This window comes from Amia ocellicauda, chromosome 12, assembly GCF_036373705.1.
Source record: "Amia ocellicauda isolate fAmiCal2 chromosome 12, fAmiCal2.hap1, whole genome shotgun sequence".
In the NCBI taxonomy this organism is placed as follows: domain Eukaryota; kingdom Metazoa; phylum Chordata; class Actinopteri; order Amiiformes; family Amiidae; genus Amia; species Amia ocellicauda.
Window position 1 is genome coordinate 42,080,398 of NC_089861.1, and position 26,436 is coordinate 42,106,833.

General features: G+C 46.0%; 2 non-coding genes across 2 annotated transcripts; both read left to right on the forward strand.

Moving 5' to 3' along the window:
- Nucleotides 1–1,060: 1,060 nt before the first annotated feature.
- LOC136765457 (U6 spliceosomal RNA) lies at nucleotides 1,061–1,167 on the forward strand. The gene has a single exon (XR_010821649.1). It is a non-coding gene; the product is annotated as a U6 spliceosomal RNA (small nuclear RNA).
- A 7,280-nt stretch (nucleotides 1,168–8,447) lies between these two features.
- trnas-aga (transfer RNA serine (anticodon AGA)) lies at nucleotides 8,448–8,529 on the forward strand. Its single transcript has one exon. It is a non-coding gene; the product is annotated as a tRNA-Ser (tRNA).
- Nucleotides 8,530–26,436: the final 17,907 nt, after the last annotated feature.

The following is a 26,436-nucleotide window of genomic DNA, read 5'->3' on the forward strand; positions in this document are numbered from 1 at the left end:
CTCGCCACACTGTCAGGGTTGACTTTCTCACTCACTATGCCAGCTTTCCCAGAAACACTGCAATACGTGGATGAGTTTGTACCACTTTTGGAGGTTTTGCCCACCTGGGGCGAGGCTGTGATCCAGCTGAAAAGCAATTCGGGCATGTGGGCAGGGAAAGATGTATTTGTGATGAAGAGAAACCCAGGTCGATGATGTTTCCAACCAGCCCCATCGGTTTAGCCACAGACACACACACAGACAGCCACAAGCACAGACTGCCACAGACACACAGACAGCCACAGATACAAAGACAGCCACAGATAAACAGACAAACACACAGTGTGCCTGTGTTGCAGCGGATCTCTCGACCCCTTTCGGCGTCGGCGGATTTTCCCGCCGTTTTTGTTCTTTTTTTTTGGGGGGGGGGGAGGCGTGCAGACGACCGATTGTCATTTCTCACAAGAGATTTTTATAATGGTGCAATTCGGTATCAAATTACCCACCAAGGCTTAGTGCCGGTGACGTGTTCAAGACAGGTGCAGAGGAGAAATCTACAGTTCACGCATGTCCTGCAGCCCACATTGTGAGCTAATGACTGCAGACCAGGTATGGAGTCATCGTTAATGGCTCAGGGGAGGGGGCCGTAAGGGAACATCAAGATACACCACACCACACCACACCACAGCACACCACACCAGCGCAGCCCCGGCCGCTCCGCCTGGCGGCTGGCAGGGGGAAGCATCTCTGCCCACTACTTCGGCGTCTCGGGGATTGTAGTGGATTTCTGCTCCGTTTTCCAATGACACTCGGGATTCCGGTTGATTGATTACCGCTCCGGATTTGCACATTCCCCCAGCATGCCTCTGCCCGGCATGGGGATGGGGTGAGGTGTCCCTGTCTGCCATGGTGGCACGGACGATTGGCGTAAGAGAGGCGCTAGAGTCTCTCCGGAGGAGGCCCCCAGCCTCACCACCAACGGGCAGGGAGTGGGACAGGCTTCCCGGTCCCAAACCGCGAGTCGCCTGGCTCCCCCTTCCCGCCCGGGTACAAAGGGCGGGTGCTCTCCACCCCAGCCCTTGTGTTCGCTATGGCAACACGTATAATAAAATTGGAACGATACAGAGAAGATTAGTATGGCCCCTGCGCAAGGATGACATGCAAATTCGTGAAGCGTTCCATATTTTGGTCAGGTTCTCCGCAGCGCGCCGGTTCCCCTTGGTTCGCCCGTGCTCGGTGGCGTCGAGTCCTCTCGCACTCCTGCGTCGCAGCGGATCTCTCGACCCCTTCTGGCGTCGGTGGATTCGGGTTTCCCTCCAATAGTGAGAGAAACCATATTTTGGTCAGGTTCTCCGCAGCGCGCCGGTTCCCCTTGGCCTCGCGGGCATCTGGTGCTTGCGTCGTGGGCGGTGTCTCCCTCTCGCGCCCGTGCTCGGTGGCGTCGAGTCCTCTCGCACTCCTGCGTCGCAGCGGATCTCTCGACCCCTTCCGGCGTCGGTGGATTCGGGTTTCCCTCCAATAGTGAGAGAAACCATATTTTGGTCAGGTTCTCCGCAGCGCGCCGGTTCCCCTTGGCCTCGCGGGCATCTGGTGGTAGCGTCGCGGGCGGTGTCTCCCTCTCGCGCCTGTGCTCGGTGGCGTCGCGTCCTCTCGCACTCCTGCGTCGCAGCGGATCTCTCGACCCCTTCCGGCGTCGGTGGACTCGGGTTTCCCTCCAATAGTGAGAGAAACCTTTGTCCAGCAGGGGGCTTTGAGCTGTATTTGACAGTTTTCTTCTTTTCCTTGCAGGGAGCTGATCCATCAGGCCAGACCAGACGAGACGGGGAGGTGCCGGTTGACAGAGCTGCAGAGTCCTGGGTCCTTGGAGCGGTCCGGAGGCCGAGGCGAGTGGAGATTGGGACGGACCGGGAGCGACAGGGGACCTAGCCAGAGGAGTCGGCGGACTCCTCACGGAGTGGGTCCCACCCAGAAGCCCGGCCGACCATCTACCCAGAGCCCGGCCTGACCAGGACTGCTCCCTGCTGACGTCACCAGCCAGGATCCAGGAGAGGCCTCGGATTCCAGGGACCGACCAGGCCGATCGGCAACGTCCCTGAGGGAGGCCTCCTGCAGCCAGGGCCCGGACTTCTCCCCGCAAGGCCCGCTCCCTGCAAGAGCCCCGGAGGTGGAAGCTGCTCCCCAGCCAGGTGGACTTGTCCCGACCTCCGGATTGAGAGCCTCCCGACCCTTCTCCCAGGTAGGAAAGCGCAGCATGGCCCAGCGAACCGCCGGTGTGAGGCGCCATAATGCGGTGCGCTTCAGCCGTGAGGCTGGAGCCGAGACCGCGGCCCTCACCCGGCTGGAGTTCAGCAGGTCCGTGCTGCAGAGGGGCCTGAGCTTTGCCCCTTCTGAGCTGAACTGTGTGGTTAAACTGCCTGGACCTAGGGACGTGTTTGAGGTGAGCTTTAAGAACCCTCAAGTGCTGGAGAGTTTTTGGATTTTGTATAGGGAAAAAAAAGACAGTATGCCCCTGAGTGACTTTGTGGTCGACGCCCTGACAGATAGAGAGATCAAAATAGTAACTATTCAGTTCTATAATGAAGCAGTGGCAGAGTATGACGTAGAAGTATGGCTGAGGAGACACTGCGAGATCCTGTCTGAAAGCAGGAGAGTTAATGATGAGGATGGGGTCTGGACCGGTGCTCGGCGGTGGCAGGTGCGCCTGCAGGTGGAAGTGGCCGCCATCGGCGGAGTACGCCATCTGCCGAGCACCGTGGTATTAGGAGCAAATAGGGGGCTTGTCTTCTACCATGGCATGCCCAAATTATGCAGGAACTGCGGGGCCCTGGGTCATTTAGCCGCAGCCTGCACTGTTGTCAAGTGCAAGGTCTGCGGCGGAGAACATCAGACCAGGGCCTGCAAGCAGGAGAGGGCCTGCAACCTGTGCGGTGGGGGAGGGCATCTCTTCAGGAATTGTCCCTCCTCCTATGCAAATAGGGCGCGGGCCCTCGGGGGTGGTGGAGAGAGAGAAAATCAAGTGGAGGCTCCTCCAAAGGTGATACCCCAAGATGGGGGTAGAGAGGAAACAATCCTCAGGAGCCTCATAGGCTCCCTCTCTGACTCTGGGTCAGAAGTGGAGGCAGAGGGGGAGTGGACAGTGGTAGCGGGGAAGAGGAGGAGGGCAGAGAAGAGGAGCATGGGTAGGGGGGGTATGATGAAAAAAAGGATCCATTCTGCAGATTCTCCCCCCCCTGCCGGCTCCTCCCCCGCTGCAGAGACCTCTCCCTCCAATTTTTACACGCCCCACTCTGACTCCGGAGAGGAGAGCAGTGGGCCTTCTCCACTGCCCCGAGTGGGCAGCCTGGTGGATGAGAGGCCCCCTAGAAATAACATTCCTCCTGCCCCACAACTGAGAATCTCCCAGGGGAGGGGTCAGGTATGCCCTCCCGGCAGTAGTGGGAGAGCCACAGGTCCTCAGGAGATGAGAGTCGGCGCCAGTGTCCTTTCCCAGAAAGACATCAGGGAAGTAATGGCAAGGTCACTGGCGCTGGGGGAGGAGGCCTGCGGCGGCAGACAGCCGGGAAGGGAGAGACCACCCCCTCCCCCACCATTAGTTAAAAGAACAACTAGCGGGGTCTACACAGTTTTCTCCCCAGTTGTACATAAAGCCTCTGCCCTGCCATCTGTTCGTCGGGCCTCGGCCTCAAAGGAACCAGGGAGAACCTCCAGCACCACGGGCCCTGAGCCCAGTGGAGTTTCGCCAGCCTTACCGGGTGGCGGGAGCCGAGCCCCCCCCATAGTCTTCCTAGAGGATCAAGCGGTGAGGCAAATGATTGAAATGATGGGTGCTAGCGCTAAGCTAGGTGAGGGAGAAGAGAGGAGTGGGGAAGAGAAAGGTTTCTTTACATGATTGTTACGGAGCGGGTAATTGCCCTCACAGCCATTATGGCATTAACTATTATTTCAATAAATGTGAGGAGCATTGCTGAGGTGAAAAAGAGGACCGATGTTTTAAACTCTCTGGCTGGAATGAAGGCAGATATTATTTGTTTGCAGGAGTGCGGCATCCCGTTCCAAAAAGAATATAAAGATCTCCGGGACACTTGGACCCTAGGAGAATCCTTCTGGTCGGGGTCCAATGTGTCCCGAGCGGACGGGATTGCCGTACTCCTGAAAAACCCCTTCATAACAGCAAAAACATTTAAGGTTATAGAGGCGGGCAGACTGGCCATCCTCGATTTTAAATACAAGGGGGCTGTATTGAGGCTGGTCAATGTCTATGCCCCCACCAGCCAGAGAGAGAGAGTCCTCTTTCTCCCTCAGCTACGCCCGCTCCTGATCGGCACCTTGCCAGTTATCATTTCAGGTGATTTCAACTGTGCTCTGAGGGATGTAGACCGGAGTAAGCCCCGCAACGATAGATCCAGCAGGGACCTCGCTGCGTTCGTGGAGGACTTTGAACTCTGCGACGCAGGTCGGGACCTGGTCCCCTTGTTCACCTGGGTGAGTTCTTCTGGCTCCTCCTTCTCCAGGATAGATCTCGTCCTCCATGGGTCAAACTCCATGGGTCAAACTGAGTCTCTCCGCCCTCTATCGGGAGGAGCAAGAGAAGATCAAGGTCCTTTCCAGGGTCCGTATCATGGAGGACGATGAGAAATGCAGCCGCTTCTTCTTCAAGAAAACGAAGGAGAGGCGGCCTGCAATGTCCTCCATGATCGACTCCTCGGGGCAAGAGGTGGAGGGCAGAGAGGCTGTTGAGACAGTGGTGCGGGATTTCTACAGGGAGTTGTACGATCAGAAGGTGGTGGATCAAAATCTGATCCATCACTTTCTGTCCCTGTTGGAGTCCCGCAATGAGGGGGATGAGGAGGAGGAGGAGGATCCAGAGATCACCACCACTGAACTCTCCCAGGTGATAAAGAGTCTTAACTCTGGAAGGACACCGGGTCCCGACGGGATCCCTGCTGAGTTCTATAAGATCTTTTGGGAGGTGCTTAAAAAAGATCTGGCCCAGGTCTTGGGGTCGATGTACAGAGAGGGCAGATTGGCCCCTTCTATGAAGAAGAGTATCCTCTCCCTTCTTCATAAGAAGGGAGACCAAAAAGATCTGAGGAACTGGTGGCCAGTCAGCCTCCTGTGCACCGACTACAAGATACTGGCCAAAGCACTGACGCTCCGGCTGCAGCGGCCACTCCCTAAAGTCGTGGGTCCCGACCAGGTCTGTGGTGCCCGGGGGAGATCGGCGGCCGACAACGCCATGCTGCTCAGGGATGTCGTGGCCTACTCGAACGAGAGAGGGCTTCCCCTGGTCCTAATCAGCTTGGACCAGGAGAAAGCCTTCGACAAAGTGGGCCACGAATACCTGCAGCTCGTCATGGAGAGGATGGGTCTCGCTCTTGGTCTGAGGAAGTGGGTGAAGATCATCTACAGCGGCCTAAGCAGCAGGGTCCTTGTGAACCGCCACCTGACCGAACCATTTACGGTCAGGTCGGGGGTCCGGCAGGGTTGTCCCCTGTCGGCCCTGCTGTACGTCCTCTGCTTGGAGCCGTTCATGCAGGCGATCCGCCGGGACGTCCGGGTGACAGGTTTCCATCTCCCGGGTTCCGGCGGAGAGCAACTGAAGGCCCTGGCCTATATGGACGACGTGGCCGTGGTTTGCACGGACGCTCCGTCCGTGGCCAGGGTCGAGGAACTGCTGGACGGCTTCTGCAGGGCAACGGGGGCCGCTGTGAACAAGGCCAAGAGCGAGGTCTACCTCTCCAGGGCATGGCCTGTCGGCCGGGGCCCGCCGACCGTGTTCCCTGTGAAGCCGTCTATCAAGGTTCTGGGGATCACGATCGACGGGACCAACACGGGCACCCGGAGCTGGGAGGAGGCTATAGCGAAGGTCCAAAGGAAGATCCACGGCTGGAGCACAAGGACCTTGACGATGGCTGGTAAGGTGCTGGTCGTAAAGGCCATCCTCTTCCCGATACTCCTCTACGTAGGAATGATCTTCCCCCAAGACAAGGTCATCGCAAAATTAGTGACCCGAATTATATTCCGGTTTGTCTGGGGGAGCAAAATGGAGAGGCTGAAAAGAGTGCAGATGGTGAAGGGTACCCTGGATGGAGGCAGGGGGGTCCCGGACGTTGTGCGGCTGATAAAGGCGCAGGGGCTGGCCTATGTGGTCAAGAACATCCAGGCTGCTGGCAAGAAGGTGAGTTTTATGAACCGCTTTTATTTTGCCAGCAGCCTGAGACCATTCGGCCTCTGTGCCATGGATAACACCAGGCCGCACTCGTGGGATCCCCCGCCGTTCTACAGGGCGCTCCGAGCCTTTGCGCTCGAAGTAGGCCTCCATAAAGTCGTGCTGGCCTCCTGGGATTACAAGACCATCTGTAGCCAGATGAGATCTACCCAGGAGACCAGCCGGATAGAAGATTTCCCTCCCGAAACCTGCCGGTTTATCTGGGCTAACGCTACGCACGTTTGCCTCACGAATACGCAGAAAGATGTCTCCTGGATGGCTGTGAGTCGGTGTCTCCCCACCCGAGTGTTCATGCACAGAAGGGGCATAGCTCCTTATGACACCTGCCCCTATAAGGGTTGCCTGGGGAAGGAGACGGAGGCTCACATCTTTAGTGAGTGCCTCTCCGCCCACAGGGTCTGTCTCCTGTTTTCTCTGTTCCTCCACAGGTTTGCCGTTCCTGCGCGGGTGACCGCCCAGCAGATCCTGTACGGTCCGGCCAGGGGAATATCATCATCCACCCTGAGGTGCTGGTGGCGTGTCGTCTGCGCAGTGAAGCAGGCACTGTGGGAGGGACGGAACATCTGTTTGTTCAACAAGCAGGAGCTGGACCCGATCGTCATCGCGCGGAGGGGCATGGTGTTCGTAAGAGACTATGTCAATCTGGAGGTCCATCAGAGGGGCAAGGAGGAAGCCTATAAGAACTGGCACATACAAGATCTGGGGGAGCTCAGGATCCCATGATGGGACCCACCTCCGGGGACGGTCAGTTCCCCCTGCTGGAGCCCGAGTCCAAGATCTTTTAAAGATTTTACGGATGATTGTTTTTAAAAAAAGATTTTAAAAATGAATCTTAATTGTTTTTAAAGATTTAGTTTGTTTTTAAACCACATTGTTTAGGGTTTTTTGGTTTAAGTTTTGTTATATTCTTTTGTCAAATATATTGACCGTTTTGGATTTAATTTTAAATGCATTGGACCTTTTTTGTTTGTTTTTTATTTTTACCTTTTTGAATTGTTTCTTTATTTTGTCCAATGCATTTTCAGTTATTTTCAATGTATTTGACCTTTATGTTGGTGAGCAGTTTTTGCTTTTATCACGTTTGTTTTGTTGTTTTGGGCACGTTTATTTTGAAGTTAATTGTTTTGTTCCTTGTTAAAAATCACAAAGATTTTAAATTTTTTTAAGTGATTTTAAGGATTGATATTTTAATGATTTTAATCATAAGCATTAAAAATTGAATTGTTTTTATTTATGTATAATGAAAATACTAATTACAATAAAAATAGTACCTGCGCAAGGATGACACGCAAATTCGTGAAGCGTTCCATATTTTGGTCAGGTTCTCCGCAGCGCGCCGGTTCCCCTTGGCCTCGCGGGCATCTGGTGCTTGCGTCGCGGGCGGTGTCTCCCTCTCGCGCCCGTGCTCGGTGGCGTCGAGTCCTCTCGCACTCCTGCGTCGCAGCGGATCTCTCGACCCCTTCCGGCGTCGGTGGATTTTTCCGCCGTTTTTGTTCTTTTTTTTTTTTTTGGGGGGGATGGAGGCGTGCAGATGACCGATTGTCATTTCTCACAAGAGATTTTTATAATGGTGCAATTCGGTATCAAATTTCCCACCAAGGCTTAGTGCCAGTGACGTGTTCAAGACAGGTGCAGAGGAGAAATCTGCAGTTCACGCACGTCGTGCAGCCCACATTGTGAGCTAATGACTGCAGACCAGGTATGGAGTCATCGTTAATGGCTCAGGGGAGGGGGCCGTAAGGGAACAGCACAGCACAGCACAGCACAGCACAGCACAGCACAGCACAGCACAGCACAGCACAGCACAGCACAGCACAGCACAGCAGCCCCGGCCCCAGCTTGCCGCCTCCCACCTTCTCTGCCCCCACATCTTTCGCCACGCCCCTTTCCGATTCTGAATGTCTCAGGGCAAGGCGAGGGCAGCATCGCTGCCTCCCCTGCCTGCTTTATTCCACCTTGTTAGTGTCCTTCGGTCAGCTCAGGCTCCGGAAAGCAGTCCTGGACCGCGACCCGCTGCGCTAGGGCCCCACCGGGCAGTCAGGATGGCCGAGCGGCGCTGCGTTCAGGTCGTAGTCTCCCCTGGAGGCGTGGGTTCGAATCCCACTTCTTACAACAGCGGGTGCTCCTTTTTGCCCCGTTTGAAACGGGTCAAGGATGGCGCCCTCCCTGGTCCTTTCAGCACGTGAGCCAAAAAAAGGGTCTCAAAGACCAACCGCGCCACCAGTGCACCTGAGGCGGGGTAGTCGTGGCCGAGTGGTTAAGGCGATGGACTAGAAATCCATTGGGGTCTCCCCGTGCAGGTTCCAATCCTGCCGACTACGAATAAAGCAGGCAGGGGAGGCAGCGATACTTCCCATCGCCTTGCCCTGAGACATTCAGAATCGGAAAGTGGCGTTGTGAAAGATGTGGGGGCGGAGAAGGTGGGAGGTGGCAAGCCCGGCTCCTCGTTTTTATAGTGGTGAGTATCCCCGCCTGTCACGCGGGAGACCGGGGTTCGATTCCCCGACGGGGAGGTTCCTTGTGTGGTTTTGCTGCCCCCGCCTAGGGTGGGAAGGCTGCACAAAGGACTTGGGAACAGAATGAAAGAAAGAGGTGTGTGAACTGATGTCACCCCAGCAAGAGCAAGGAATTATACCAGGGTTCCGACGCGCCTCTGCGTGTTCGTATGGACATCTTTCTGTCCTTATATACAGATGTATGGAGAGACAAGTGTCTGAAGGTAGCTTTGTGTAGTGTGGTCAAGACAGCGGTAGGTGAGGGTCAAAGTCTTGAACTGAATGCGAGACGAGCCGCAGAGTTCTGGATGAACTGGAGTGGGCGTGTAGTGGATGCAGGCAGGCCGGCCAGGAGGGAGTTGCAGTAGTCCAGGCAGGAGAGGACCATTGACTGGGCGAGTAGCTGAGTCGAGTAGTCGGTGAGGAAGGGACGGATCCGGTGTATGTTGCTCAGGAAGAATCTACAGGTGCGCGTCAGTGTGGTGATGTGCTGGGTGTAGGAGAGCGCAGGATCGAGGGTGACTCCTAGATTTTTAGCGGAAGAAGAAGGAGAGAGTGTGTTGGATTCCAAGGGGATCGAGATGGGGAGGTCAGCAGAAGGTGAGGAAGAGTGGCGGAAAAAGAGGAGATCCGATTTGGAGAGGTTGAGCTTGAGGTGGTGCGAGTGCATCCAGGTGGAAATAGCAGACAAGCAGGAAGAGATGCAAGAGGGGATGAGAGGGTCAGAAGAGGGAAAAGACAGGAAGATCTGGGCATCATCAGCGTAGAAGTGGTAGGAGAAACCGTGGGAAGCAATGAGGGGGCCCAGGGAGCGAGTGTAAAGACATTACATATTCCAGTAAATAGATGATGTCCATACCTTCCATCCAGACCTGTGGATACTTGATAACCACATGAATTACATTGTTATTGAATAGTGTAGTTTCTTCTACATCCTACAACACTGTGTTTTGAGAGGTAATACATAACCCAGGTAAGTCACCATCATAATTATTTAACAAAAGACACCCATTACAACTGCTATTGCTTGCTTATAGTCATCAAAACATGTTTTACATTGTTGGATCTTTATCACATCCTGCATCTTTTTACTATTTAGGGTGTGGTGAATACACTGCACAGCTAAACCTTCTCTGGCCCATGTCATTAAAAAACATACCCTACTTGAAAACTCAACTCTTCAACCTGCAACCTGCAGCTCTTCAAAGAGAATGCCTGGTGCCAACTGGCAATTACTTACTTTAATTAATAATAGTAAACACACATTTAAATTCTAACTGCACTATATAGACCTATGCCTAAAATACAAGGCATTTACAATTAGAAACTGTTGATAAGCTGTTGTTGATCATTTATAAATCGTTTTGCAACCCCTAAACTAAAGTGGTGCAGATTTTTAATCTATAACAGCTTTGTAAGCATAGACCCTCCTAAATCAAAATATGCTATAAATGAATGTAACAAGTAATAAGCTGTTCTTTAACCATTTATAAATCATTTTGCAACCCCTAAACTAAAGTGGTGCACAATGTTTAATGTATAACAGCACTTTAAATTTGTATTTTTTATAACGGGCCATATTTCACAATTTTAACACAAAAATTACAAATACAAATATTAGAAAGTTTTATTATTTTTACAGGAATAAGAAGTACCAACCTTGAAATATCAGTTAGAGTAATAACAATACTAAATTGCTGTAAATAAATAAATACATACATACATACATACATACATAAAACCGTCATGTCTAAATAACGTTAAGGTGGTTCAACAGTGGTTAAAATTAAGGTAACACTGACAAAGCTTAAATGTGAAAGGCAAAATTGAAATCCTCATAATATTACAAATATATATAACTAAGGTTGATAATTGTATTAACTTCTTTCAGTAACTATCTTTCAGCCCCGGTGTGTCTGTAGGACTTCTGGATTTTCTCCTAAAAGAAAATGACAATTAATGCATCACTGACACAGCAATCAGCCCAATTCAATTTTAGCATGGATCACATTGCTAAATTGTCATTATATTTCACACACACAGTGTATAGATATGTTGCTGTGCAAAAGACTAACACGGCAGTGCATTTCCATATAATAATACATGATATACACCTTTGATCACAAAAGGGAAAAAACATTTGCTTTAAACATTTAAGTTTCTGTTAGTACCTTTCAGATGCAGCTCTGTATAGTGTGTGTGTCATATATACACTCACCTAAAGGATTATTAGGAACACCTGTTCAATTTCTCATTAATGCAATTATCTAACCAACCAATCACATGGCAGTTGCTTCAATGCATTTAGGGGTGTGGTCCTGGTCAAGACAATCTCCTGAACTCCAAACTGAATGTCTGAATGGGAAAGAAAGGTGATTTAAGCAATTTTGAGCGTGGCATGGTTGTTGGTGCCAGACGGGCCGCTCTGAGTATTTCACAATCTGCTCAGTTACTTGGATTTTCACGCACAACCATTTCTAGGGTTTACAAAGAATGGTGTGAAAAGGGAAAAACATCCAGTATGCGGCAGTCCTGTGGGCGAAAATGCCTTGTTGATGCTAGAGGTCAGAGGAGAATGGGCCGACTGATTCAAGCTGATAGAAGAGCAACTTTGACTGAAATAACCACTCATTACAACCGAGGTATGCAGCAAAGCATTTGTGAAGCCACAACACATACAACCTTGAGGCGGATGGGCTACAACAACAGAAGACCCCACCGGGTACCACTCATCTCTACTACAAATAGGAAAAAGAGGCTACAATTTGCACAAGCTCACCAAAATTGGACAGTTGAAGACTGGAAAAATGTTGCCTGGTCTGATGAGTCTCGATTTCTGTTGAGACGTTCAGATGGTAGAGTCAGAATTTGGCGTAAACAGAATGAGAACATGGATCCATCATGCCTTGTTACCACTGTGCAGGCTGGTGGTGGTGGTGTAATGGTGTGGGGGATGTTTTCTTGGCACACTTTAGGCCCCTTAGTGCCAATTGGGCATCGTTTAAATGCCACGGCCTACCTGAGCATTGTTTCTGACCATGTCCATCCCTTTATGACCACCATGTACCCATCCTCTGATGGCTACTTCCAGCAGGATAATGCACCATGTCACAAAGGTCGAATCATTTCAAATTGGTTTCTTGAACATGACAATGAGTTCACTGTACTAAACTGGCCCCCACAGTCACCAGATCTCAACCCAATAGAGCATCTTTGGGATGTGGTGGAACGGGAGCTTCGTGCCCTGGATGTGCATCCCACAAATCTCCATCAACTGCAAGATGCTATCCTATCAATATGGGCCAACATTTCTGAAGAATGCTTTCAGCACCTTGTTGAATCAATGCCACGTAGAATTAAGGCAGTTCTGAAGGTGAAAGGGGGTCAAACACAGTATTAGTATGGTGTTCCTAATAATCCTTTAGGTGAGTGTATATACACACTTTTTTTCTTATTAAGATGCCAGCTACCATTTTCCTAAATGGGATGTATAATCAAAGACCTATAACCAGACAGGTCATTCAAATACCCTTCATTCTTCCTCAGAGTGCATGCATGTCATTCAACCCAAATCAGAAACATCCATTCCTCGTAGGATAACGGTAGTTTGTGATCCTCGCGTGGCAGTCCTCGCTTCGTATGTTGTGAATGTTTCCACTCGCATGCAGACACAAGTGCGGAGTTAAATAAGTACACCATACTGTTTCGCACTTGCAAAATTAGTGTTCCCCTGTAATTAGATTGCATGGTGGATAGTGAGTACCAGTATTTTTAAGCCTGAATTAATAAGTTCTAAACAGGTAATATTTTGACAGTGATTCTAGGTGTTACACAGTTAAAGATTTAAAAACTACCAGGCTGACTCTCCTGACAGTTTGTCCTGTTATGTATGTGTGGAATATGGTAAGGATATGAAATCTAATTATCACAAACTTATGGTCCTATCACACATAGATTCAACTGGATGTGTTTTGCTTGTAATGTTTGACTAATGGTGGGTTCTCTGGGGAACCCAGACTTGTGGCTGCGTTGTAGTTGTGCATGTCTGATAGGTACAAGATACAGAGTGTTTTCAGCTCTTTGGTCTTAAAATGTCCTGTAAAATAGCCACTTTGGTACCACAATCCTCTGTGGAGTCTTGATCTGAATCTTGAGGGAAATTCAGTCACCCGAATCCTTAATCCAAGTTTTAAAAGACTTTATTGATTAATAAACTATCATGAGGTTGTGCGTTTTCATATTACATACAGGTTAGCATGGGAAATGTTCCAAGTGATTCTTTTGTAAATCAGTTAGGTTCCAAAATGTTTGAGCAATAGCCCACTAATGTCATTTGGTAATCTGCAATAAAATATCACTGGATTAAGTTGTCTGAGGCCTGTCTGTCTGTTTCCCTCTGACCAATCACTCACTCACTCGCTCGCTGAAGACCTGGCTTAACCAACGGCAGAGTGTCTGGAGATAAATCCTGATGGAGAACGCTAGAATATCATTTAGTTGTCACCAGGGGCAGATAGACAGATGTCCCTCCCCAACAGGCACTCAAGTTATAGCTTTTCTATAGTGAGAAAAACAAAGCAAAATTACTTTTCAGACTTGTGCTGGTATGTAGCCTATAGTATTGATTTTGTTTGTAGCTCTTAAACATATGCACATAACTATAAGGCTCCTCGACAGACTGATAATGACACGCATCACTTCAATCCTTCAGTATTCCTCCCAGCAATAAACAAAGACAAAATATATTGAATGGATATTCAAGAACTTAAATCCACCTTAAACTATTACGTAAACACCTCCAGTCCAGGAAAATGTATTTCTTCCCATTCTATAGGGCAGGATCGCAACCTTCGATTTAAGAAGAGCAGTATCTGTATAGATAGGATTTGAAGCACATAACAGACACACACGTACAGATGCATAAATACAGATCTGTGTAAGTACATATGTATGTGTTATATTTCCGTTTCTACAGAAAACAAACATCTGAAGAGTTAAACATACTTTCAGGGAAGAGAAGATCTCAATTCCTCAATCTTATGCCAGCAAGACTGAAGAGACACTCATTAATACTTATATGTTATATGGGCTATTCAGTTGATTTATGAACAATAAGCTATTCTGGATTCATATTAATTTGGGGCTCTTAGTGGTCATCTTTTATCTGATCAACAACATATGTTGAATAGAATATCTTCCAAATTCATTGGAAGTAAAAGAAAAAATGAAGTATAGTTCCTGTGGTATGCTCTAAGAATTGATGTCAATTTGTGACCAGTATTTAGAGGAGGTACGCACGCCCAAGGGCTCTCTGGCCCGCAGAGAGTTGACGGTTGGCCCAAAAGTGAATCTGGGTTAGACTGGCACAACAGTAAAATGTCCATGTTGGGCACCCTGTTGGCCTGGGACAGCCAGAGTTCACTTTACGCCACCACCATGGCCACCAATGAGCCGAAGCACGGGAGCTCGACCACAAGGTCTGTTGTGAGATGGTCCAGGAGGGTGTGGGTCACAAGGTGGGCGCAAATATGCCAGGAGGCAGGGTCCTCAGGATGTGCATGATGTGTGCTTTATAGCTCACAGATCTGGAGAGGAGTATCCACAATTGTGATTTGCAAAACAGAGATTGAGTTACTGTATGTCACAGTAGTGTGGAAGAACAATCATCTTCAATCAGGTTGGAACGTTAGTTGCAATGCCTTTAATACACGCAGCGTGGAGAGGAACAGTGAATCAAGAAGATCCCAATGTCGCTCTGCCTTCATTTTAACAGTCAGAGCTTTTATACACAAAGAGCTGGTTAAAAAGTTAGCTAAGCAGAATATATATCATTATAGGACAGAGTTCATAGGTCAACACATGGATTAGGGAGCAGGCACTTAAATCATACTGTTTGACATTGTCTCCAAGATTCTCACTGTAAATAACAAACAGAAATCAAGCTACCTTCTGGCCTGACCTTCTAGCTTGACCTTATCTTTCTTAAGTATACAAGAGAGATAAACAGGTATTAGAGAAAGAATTTCTAACTTTCCTTCCACACTCCCCCCATTTTGTCCTATGATGAGACCCTGGAGTTGTAAACCTTAACCTCAGGGGGAATAGTGGACATCATTCAGTGTAATAAGGTTATATTCATAAGATCCATTATATCACTGTGTTCTTGCAGCATTTCCACATACATTATTTTAGCAGACTCCTTTATTTCAACAGGAGTATGGCTTTTCTGCATTTCTCTAGCAGTGCAAGCACAGCAACACTTGATCAGTCCAAAACAAATATAGAGAAGAATGAGTATGCCAAGGATAAAAAGCAGACTTTGGGCTATGATAGCACCAATACTTCCGAGGGAGCCACTTATCCAGCTCCCAAGAGACCACTCCGAGGTCTGGTGGATTTTAGTTACTTCTTTACAAATGTGATCCGTAAGATCATTAATCTGTTCAGTAAACTTAGTAAAGGCAGATGCATTAACAGTATTGTAAATACTCATATCTATTCTATAATGTTTCCATATAGCACAGTTATCTTCCACAGTCAAGGGAACTGGGATCATGGGAATGCCTCCCTCAGTGTTATGGGGCACATGTGAACACACCCAGCACCTTGACAGATTCAAGTCTTTTGTAAACTGATAAGACAGTTGGAGGTAGGCGTTTCCTCTGGTCAGGTAGCTGTCTCGTCGCTGTCAAATCCTCAGTTGTATTTTATCAGTGTATATGTTAGTGTTTGTGGTGTCGATATGCAAAAGGGGAGAGGTTACTAGCACATCACCTGGTATTTGTGGACTCATGCGTCCTGCCGCTCCTTTTGGGCCACTGCTCTGGCCATGTGCCGTTAGCTGGAGGGTGATGCTGATGTCAGCTTCTTCTGGACGGGTTTCCTCAGTCAGTGATGATCCTGTCAGCTTGGAGGTGAAGGCGCCCTTTTCCAAGGCTGCTATGGCGCAGATGATGGTCCCGCAGGCGATGAGGAAGAGGATCCAGGCGAAGGCGAGCATCCCTCTGTTCTCCACCAGGGTTGTGCTGATCACCTCGATTGGCAAGTTTGCAGTGGGAGGAGTGGATCCATGTTGTCTTTCCTTGGCACTTCACAGCTGTGTGGGTGGTCAGGAGCACCTGGTAGGGCCCTGTCCACCTGGGCTGTTGGGAGGACTTTCTCTTGTGTGCTTTAATATACACATAGTCACCTTGCACCTTGCACCTTGCAATCCTGCTGGGATGGTTCAGTCTGGGCGGCTTTCACCTGTGAATGGACAGCTTCGAATGCACGTGTTAGTCCCATACAAAAAGACAACATAGCATCATCCATCAAGTGAATGTCCATTTCCCTTATAGACAATGGAGGAGTGATGGAGAGTCTCATAAGTCATCCCATAATAATCTCACACGGAGAAAGGCCCTGTTTTTTTCAATTTGCTGACGATCTCATTGTCATTAGGACTATAGGAAGGGCATCTGGACATTTGAGTCCTGTTTGTTTGCATATTTTAACCAGCTTATTCTTTAACATTCCATTTTGTTTCTCCACGGCTCCAGCTGACTGAGCCTGATGGGGCAGTGAAAATGTTGTTTACCTCGCAGGGCTTTGCATAGTTCCTGCACTATCGTCCCAGTGAAGTGAGTGTTCCTATCGCTGGAAATTTCCCTGGAATGCGAAATCTACATATAACATCCCTTAACAGTATTTTTGCTACTGTTACTACTTCAGCCTTCCTATGGGATAGGCTTCAACCCATTTAGAACACCTATACATTATTACAAGTATATATTCATATCCACAACATTTAAGCTTTTGAACACAATATATTTGCATATTGCAGGATTATGAGCTTGACAAATGTGGCAAGTTCTACAATATTGCTAAGCTGTTACTATAAAACCTGGGGCAAACCAATTTAAAAGACTGATGCACACATCCCCCCTTTGCCCGTGTGGCCAACACCATGCGCCAGATGGGCAAACCAGGGAAAGAGTGCCTGTGAGGCAACCAATGAATTAGTAAACGTTTGAGCTCTCTTATGGAAGGTGCAGTGGCCAGTTGCAATTTCCTGGAGCTTTTACAGTGCATCTCAAATTATATTTCATCCAGCCCCAGGTCATAAAAGTCAAACCCTAGTTACTACCTACGTAACACATACATTTTGTTTCTACTAAGAGAATACAAAAGTCAGCAAAACATTATTTTTTACAAATTCAGTTTGAAAAACTGTATTGTACATATATTTGTTGCGTTTTGATTTATAAACATTGTACATTGTACAAATCTTAAGAGAGGCAATGGACTGATTCTGACTTCATGGCTTTCATTCTATTCATTTGAATAATGTGACATCTCCACTAATAGTACATTATAAATTAAAATATCAATACAAGAATATATGCTACTGCGGACATCATCTGAGCTGTTTCACAATATATTGTAGATTCCTATAATCTGGAAAACCTTTAATTTCAGTATTTGAACTTATTTCAGTCAACCATCACTTCAGCGTTGTGGACCTCAACATCGGTCTGTTCAAGATGCCGTAAGGCTGTCTTTAAAGCCGGGCCCTCGGCCTACTGTGTCTCAATGAGAAAACCAGCGTCTTCTCCATATGCACCTCTGCCACTATGGGTCAAACATCGGTTCCTTCAGGACACGATTCATAATCTGCCATGTGGAATAAATCAGTCATCTGAAGACACAATGTGTGGGTCACACAACATCAGAGATCCTCCTTATAAAAGGCATCTCTATCACATTAGTTGACATTCGCACAATCTGTAAGGTTTCTAGTAAAGGGACAATTCAAAATAATAATAATCTTGATTCCAATTGATCTCATTTATCAAATTATTTACGTACAGCACTCAGCTGTCGTCAGCAGCATCATATCTCCTGTGTTTACTGAATCAGCTTTACTTCCTAGTGTAGATACTCTTTTGTGTGGAGTTGTCAAAACAATGTGCTTATTTTTGTCCTTTTATCTAACTTAAATACCTGAGACCATTACAATAATTATTACAGCAGTTCCTTCAACACCATAGTTAATAGTAGTTGTGTAAATGATGGCAGTTATTACTCTTTGTTTCTCAATACCTTTTTCCCAATAAACCATAATTTAAAATTATGTACATAGTTTAATTAGGAACAACTCCTATTATTCCTATTTTCATTATTATTCGTTTTATGCGGTTGTCATCTAGTATGTGACGTATTTGTCTGTATCAACATCAATATTATTATCATTATTGATACAAGCAGTGTAAATTACCAGTCATTACACTCTTCCTCTGTTTGTAGTAAGTTATGAACCCTTACACGTACTTACAGTCTCTGCCTTCTCTCTCTCTCTCTCTCTCTCTCTCTCTCACAGTCATCTCAGGCTGCTTGTCTGCTCAGGCGAACAGGGGGAACAGTGTCACGGCCCTTGCCCCCTGCCCCCCTCTTCCTAATTGATAGGGTATTTCTGTTTGTGAAAGGACTATTTCCAAACAGTTTTATAACTTGCCATGACTATGTTTCATTAAATTAGTTATGTTACATCTTTTAATCTTTGGAAAATAAGCCTTTACATTGATCTCAATAATGATGTCCAGGTACTTCAGGAAAACACATTTTCAAAAAATGTGTCCAGTAAATTATTTCCCCAACTAAGAACCTGCGTGGGCACTAAGACTGTCTGCCTGCGCGGCTCATGTCTTTATTGTGTCAGCTTTCTCCTATTGAAGTCCAGTCTACACCGGTACAGGTTCAGAAGAACTGTTCCCGAACCAGATTGAACTGATCAATAGTTAATTTCTTACCTACACATTGTATTTGGGATCTATTTCTAGGGATTTAAAAACTCTTCATTGTGGAACTCATAGCTACCAAATTACCACGTCTTTAATTTCCTGGAGTATCTGGTTATCTATTTATCAATACCTAAGAAACCTTCACCGAATGTTTGCGGTTGCCTCGGATTCCCATTTCTAAAATTGGCTCTAATTCCATTTCTAACATGTTAGTTTAAACTTCTGTATTCGTAAGACCTATTTAAATAAATTAATTTTGTATTATTATTTCTGTTTGCAATAGCATTCTGTGTACAGTTAAATGCTTACTTTTCTTGTAGGTCTGTTATTACAACATATTTAACTGGTGTTTTTTAGCTATCATTCTGTAACTATTTGTGACTTATGACTCTCAGTCATATTCTGGACTATACAGTAAATGAAAATGACATGACATACGGACATTTACCTTGCGCAAACTGTAAACGTACAAACATACAAAGAGATATATATTAATTTATATCCAAAGTAAATTCAGATACCATGGTTTTGGTTGGCATGTTATATTGACCTGCAGTGTCTCAAACTACCCTTATTTATTACTTATCTAGTAATTTTCCTTCAGTATCTTGAGGACTGTCATTTATACTGAAAAAAATATGTTTTGTTGTTTTTAATTCTCTTCGGGGCATTCGGCTTAGGTTAGATTGAATTATGGCTTTTGTCTTTTCTTTCTTTTCTCTAACAAATGTTTTAAGATAGCTAGCTTTGGTTTCTCATTTCTTAATGTACATTAATCATTCCACATCAGTAGAATGGGGGGCACCATAGGCATTTCCAGATATTTTATGGCATGTTACGTCACTTGTTTATTATACCTACGTCATATCCGGACGGAAGTGTACACCCATAGCGCCCTAACCACCCACGATGACCCTGATGACCCCGATGACCTCCCTTATCCAACTGTCCTTCTCTCGCCCCTAGCCCCCCTCCCTCCACCCACACTGCTTAGTTCTGCTGGCCTTTGTTCTTGCCGGAGAGTGTGAATGTTCAGAGTGTGAATGTTTCAGGTCCTGGGGGTTTGTGACCCCCCCCCCCCTATTAAGTTAGAATAGCTCCATTGTTTCAGTAATAGTTATCTATCTATCTATCTATCTCTCTCTCTTTATCTTGTAGTGAATTCATTCTTTTTTTAGTTAAACACCTTCTAGTAAAGGCCTTCTTACTGTCTTAAAAGTTCATAAGATTTAAACTTAAGATATTGTTCAATTTCTTAACAGTCCCTTATCCTGGCTTACAAATGTTACGATATACCACATTATTTTCTTACATTCTTAATCTTTAGAACGCCTTAAATTACTCTAGCCTTCTAAGTAAAGTGCTTAGGAGGAAAGTTTTTTAAAATTTATTTTAGCTCTCTCTCGCTCTCCCTCTCTCTCTCTCTCTCTCTCTCTCTCTCTCTCTCTCTCTCACGAAACGCATAACGTGAAGTCTGAGATTAAAATGAATGCTCAGGGTTTTGGTGGTGGGTACGGAGCCGCAGGGGCCACTCTCTTCTAAGAGGGCGGGTTATCGTGACGTAGTGAAGAGACGGTATACATCACCCCCCGATCAATGTTTAAAGACAATGTCTTACCCGAAAGCTATGGATGTCGACAGGCTCTACACCCCTCTCCAATCCCGGGATCTACCTTGGTTCTATTCACTCGATTTTGTATACATGCCTGAAACCTCTGACTGCGGCCAACCTCCGGGACCTCAACACCCGATTCCGCAAGACAAAACAGGATGCTTTGCGATAGACATCGAAGCTAGTCTCTGGGATGTACAGGCTCAGGAGGTCCTGAACGGTTCTGCATTTGCTGCACTGTCTATCGCGGACTCGTCTCAGGAAGGGGGCATTCCAGCGGCTGTAGAAACAACCCACAGCCAACCAAGCGACCCAATGAGCAGCGAACCGCCTCAGGGGCGTGATGAAGACGATGGCTTTATGCCCGGTGTGCGGGTCGATGTAAGCAGAATTGTTAAAAGCACCCTGGTATATATTCTGCCGGTTCTCATCGACCAAACTCTGAAATCAGTCTGTCAGGGTTGTGAAGTGAATCACCCCAGCCAGTTGAGGCACAGCTGTCTGTTTGACCCAGATGCCTATTATTTCCGATACTATTTCGATGTGATTTACAGAAGACTGAACAAACCATGGCTGAAGCTGGCGCTAATCAAGGCGATATCTTACTCCCACCTGCGGGCCTCTTCCGGGCAAGTCCAGAAAATCATAGATGAGATTTTGCTGGAGTTGAAAAATGAGAAGTATATAAATGAGAAACTGAGCTGTTCAATGACCTGGATGAGCCGAGTAGAAAAACCGCCAGGAAGCTAAAAGAGTATTTCTTCCATAAAGAACTGAGGGACCTGGAAGATGGGAAATGTTCTGGACTGCTTCTGCAACTGGATCTGCCATCAATGCTCGGTGGATAGCCTGAGAGCTCTATTACACCATGTGCTTGACAAAAAAGTAGCCAATGCGAGCCTTTTCTCTACAGATTTAACCGTAGATAATGACCAACTTTCAAACCTGGAAAAGTTCATGGCCGCCGTAACAGAGACTGGGGGATACGAAAACTGGAGTGAGATGGTCGAGGGCGCCCAGAAGGATGTTAGTCCTTTTCATCATCATCTGTATGAATTTTTACTGATCATGTTTAACAAACCTTTGTTTACTTTTAAAATAGCCCATATTGTTGTTTTATTTGTGTATGTAATCGATGTGTGTGATAAAAAAACATGTCGTTGTCGATATAGAACAAGTAACCAATCATCTGATTTCTTTTTGTTTGGACCGTAGAAAAAATTGTTGTGTATGTTATACTTTTCTCAATTGTCTAAAAAGAGGTGTTTGTTCGCCTGAAATGGAATAAAAAAACCATGTATAAAAAACTTTGCTCATTGTGTCGTGTGATCTGACAGAATGACTCTGCAAGCTCCCCAGATGAAGGATCTGTACTACAACCCGGCCAAGGCCGGTGGTTTGGCTGGTAAGAAAGGTTTTCAAAGAGGACTAACTGAAGCCAGGGTTAAGGCTAAGGATGAGGTTGTTTCAGAATGGCTAAGGGCACAAGACGCCTATACCCTACATAAACCGCTCAGAATTAACTTTAAAAGAAATCGCGTCTATGTGACTGACATAGACTCACAATGGCAGATGGATCTAGTCGATATGTCAAATTTATCAAAAGATAACAATGGTCACAAATTTATGTTGATGTGCATCGATGTGTTATCGAAATATTCATGGATCCGAATTCTGCACAATAAAACAGGTAGTGTGGTGACAAGGGCCTTTGAGGATATATTGTCCCAGGGTCGGTGTCCTAAAAAACTGCAGACTGATAAAGGAAAAGAGTTTCTCAAAAGAGAATTTCAGAATCTGTTGAAGAGACACAATATACATCATTTCACCACCGGTAATGAGCTTAAGGCATCGGTTGTGGAGAGGTTTAACCGCACCATAACGACAATAATGTGGAGATATTTTACAGCTGTCAACACGTTCAAGTATGTTGATAAAGTTCAGGATTTTATCGAAGTTTACAACCGAGGATATCACACCAGTATTAAAATGAAGCCTATAGATGTTAACAAGAGTAATTCTTTTAAGGTATATAAAAATGTATACGGTCCCTTTTTTAAGACAGAAAAAACTACTTATAAGTTCAATGTCAGGGATGTGGTGAGAGTTTCAAAGCTGCGCAACCCTTTTGCCAAAGGTTATAAACAAACATTTACTGATGAATATTTTACAGTTACCGAACAGTTGGCTAGAGACCCCCCCGTGTACCGGTTAAAAGACTATGACGGGGAGGAAATAGAAGGGACGTTTTAAGCTGCCAAGTTACAAAAAAATATTGTGGGTAAAGATAGAGTATTCAGAGTTGAAAAGATTATAGCGGAAAAAAACCAAAACCGGAAAAAATATGTGTTAGTGCAATGGAGAGGTTGGCCTGAAAAGTTCAATAGTTGAGTCCCGGAGCAACAGGTTTGTGTTATTCAAGCCTTATAACAAGATGTCCGCGGGTGTGGTGGGGGGCATTACTTTAGTTTCTCAAGATGGAATTAGGTGGCTTCTACGTGACTCTACCCAGTAACTCCTCTCTCGATATATATCCTAAAAATGAAATATCCAGTTACACAGTGCAATTTGGAAAATCTATATATCTAAGGGGTTCGTGGGAAGTGGGTTTGGCGGAAATACAGTATCCTTACACTTGGTCTATTTTACAAGATAAAGATGCCAACTTCTCAGTTTTTGATCATGTTAAAAAGGGTCAATGGTCATTCACGATCAAAGGGGGTTATTACGACAGCGTGGATAAAATATTAGATGAGATGAATAAGCAGTTCTCAGACGGGAACCCCTGCCTCAAGTTATATTACAATCCTATTAAAAACCGAGTGTACATTGTGTCAAAACCTGGCCTTAGTATTCAAACCAGCGGGGCCCTGGGACGTATAATAGGCTTCTATACTGACACGGAGAACTCATTCTCAGACGTGGTGGCCCCCTTCCCGGCCGATATCAGGAGTGGTTTTTACACTCTTTACATCTATACGGACATCATTGCCCACCAGAGGGTTGGTGATAGTTATGTGCCTCTTTTGAGAAATGTACTTATTAAAGGTAAAAGCAATGACATGATCACAATTACTTATGACAAGCCGCACTACATACCAGTCTCAAAGACACACTTTGACAACATCACGATCAAAGTAAAATCAGATCAGAATATCAACGTACCATTCCGTTTCGGTAAAATTATAGTTAAACTACATTTTCGAGGGGTTATGTCGATCCTCTGGCCTATGTTGATTATTACAAAATGCAAGCCGGGAATGGCTTGCCCGGGTTTGTAGGATCCCCCACTATGTATGGGGCCGGGCTAGGTGGACTCTTTCGTGGTCTTTTTAGAATGGCCGTACCCCTGCTCAAGAGAGGCTTTGCTATAGCCAGACCCCACTTGAAATCAGCGGCTAAAAACATTGTTAGTGATGTGTTCGCCAATGTTATGAACCGCTCAGCTAGCCATGAGCATCAGGAGGGTTCGGGACTCATGGTGATGTCGAGGGGCGGGGGTAAAAGAAGAAGCAGCAGACACCCACCAGGGCAGCGAAGACCCCCAGCTAACAAAAAAACGAAGACTCGCTCATTCTCCAACACACCACAGAATCCCTCGGAGAAGGAAGCAACAGAAGAGAAAACCTGCAAAAAGAAAGTCTCAAAGAAAGCCCAATAGATCTTCAGGTTACATCTTTTAAACATGTCTTTTTTCCATAGCCTATCGGAAGAATGCATTAAATCAGAACTGGACCTGTTTACAGTCCCGTACACCCAAACGAGTATAGATAAAAGCATCTATGTAGAGATACTACCTCTTTCCGCAAATTCAGAAACGGCCCCTCTGGAGTTTTTCATAGCGGGAAATGGGGAAGATTATATTGATTTGAACAACACTGTCATTTTAATCAACTGCAGAGTGGATGAGGAGGATGGGGATGCAACAGTGAAGGCAGCCAACGTTGGTGTCATCAATTACCCTATGGCCACCATGTTTTTGCAAGTGGACGTGACCCTGGGTGATCGACTCATTAGTCAAAGCAGCAATACCTACCCCTATAGAGCCATGATGGAGTGTATCCTTAATTATAGTGAGGAGACTCTAAGCAAGCAGTTCAGTCCTGGCCTGTTCTTCAAAGACACCCCAGAAGCTATGGACGACAGGGATACAGATGGACTCAATGAGGGCTTGCAAAAAAGAGCAGCCTTTTCAGACGAATGCCGGACCTTTGAGCTAATAGGGCATATTCATGTGGACATATTTTTTCAATAAAATCTCATGCTCAACAGGGTAGACATTAAAATTAAAATGATCCCGAGCAAAAATGCTTTCTGTCTGATGACTCCCGATACTGAAAAATATAAACTGAATATATTATCGACCTCATTGTTTGTGAAAAGTGTCCGTATCCCCAGCGGTTAAACTAGGACACGCCCAGGCATTAATGACGGCAAACGCCAAGTACCCGAAAGAAAGAGTCTATATGAAAGTCCACAGTATCCCCGCGGGGACACGTGTGATGAACCAAGAAAATCTTTTTCTAGGGCAGCTCCCAAAACAGGTTATTATAGGTCTAGTGGATAATGATGCCTTTACCATGGTATACAACAAGAACCCCTTTAACTTTAAACATTAAACGCAGAATTTATAGCATTGTACGTTGACGGAGTGCAGGTGCCGTCCAAGCCTTTTCAACCGGACTTTGAAAACAGCAATGCTGTTCGGGAATATTACAGTCTAGTATTGGCTACGGGTCGTCATCTCAAGGATCAACCTCTGATGATCAATCGCCAGGAATACTGCAGCAGCTACACGCTGTACAGATTCAACCTGACCCCCGACGAAGAGTGTGGACAACATTTTTCACTGGTGAAAATGGGTAACATGCGTCTGGAGATGCGTTTTAAATAGCCTCTACCCCGCACTGTAAATATGATCGTGTACGCTGTGTTTCACAACATTATTGAGGTGAATCAGAGAAGAAACATTCTGTATGATTATTATTAAAATGAATACCATAGAGCTCAACACCATCATGACGGCTACCTCATGTACCCGCAAACGGTTTCAAGGGGTCTATGCCTGTGACCAGCTGCCTAAATTTAAGATCAAGAATTTACCAGCGATGTACATAATCAATACTCACCCTAAAAATATGCCTGGAGAACACTGGTTCACTATTTATCTAAGGGAGGATCAACGTGGTGAATTTTTTTGATTCCTACGGTCACCCCCCAGATTTCAGACCTTTCCCCCGGAGTATCCATAACTTTTTGCTCAACAACTGTCAAGAAACCCTTTAAAACGGGCGTCAAGTACAGAGTCTACAGACCACCACTTGTGCCAACATTGTGCATTTTTCTTATATCATAGAGCTAAAGGTCGAACATATCCAGACATTATGACTCTGTACAGCGATGATTTAGAACAGAATGATGAAAAAGTGACAGTTTGTCAGGACAATGTATACGGACCCTTATATACCTGTAACGTATGGTGCTAACAACCCTTGTATACAGACTGGCTGCTCTTGTGAGGATTTTAAAAGATGTCACGTATGTTAAGGAGAAAAACAGGAATCAGTCTTTGAAGCAAATCATTTATTTAACACATTTATTATAGAAGACACGGGGCATGTTATAAAGAACACATCTGTACAACATTCGAAAAATAAAACATAAAATAAATAATTACAATCGGTTGTCGGTCTTCATTCACTGTTTTACAAACAATAATAACAGGCTATTAATAAGCAAACCAACGTGTACTAGATCCTGAGATCCTTCGCTTAACACTGGGTAAGTAATGAGCAGTTGGGGTTTTAGCTTCCCATTCAGCCTCCCCCCTCTTTACACATGTGTATTTTTTGGCGTGTCTCCTGGTTAGGCACTGTTGATTGTGGGATGTTCAGACAGGCCATCGCATGTAGGAAAGAATTCCAGCCTACAGGTCTGCAGCTAGCAGAGATCTTATTAGTGCTAGTGACACTCTTCAACAGATCAAACATATGTGATCCTTTGATCAATTGTCCTTTAAAAACAAATTCACCCTGTTCATTCCAAGCCCTTACACGTGGTTTCTGAACCATTTTGTGCAGGATATATTCAGCATTTCTTTTGCTTCTGGAAGGCATGTTTCTCAAAACATCAGTTACAACATCGACCTCTGGTGAGGAGGAAAAACCCTCAACAGGCTCGGTATCCGCTATCACAGAGGGCTGAGCATCAAAACCCTTATCAGCCACAGTCCCCTCATCCGCAATCCCGTTTTCTCGAGAGGCCATGTTTAAAGTTAAAGTGTTGTAATCTTTTTCCCCCTGCCGAACCAGATACTGTATATTGTTGTATTGTGGCACTATA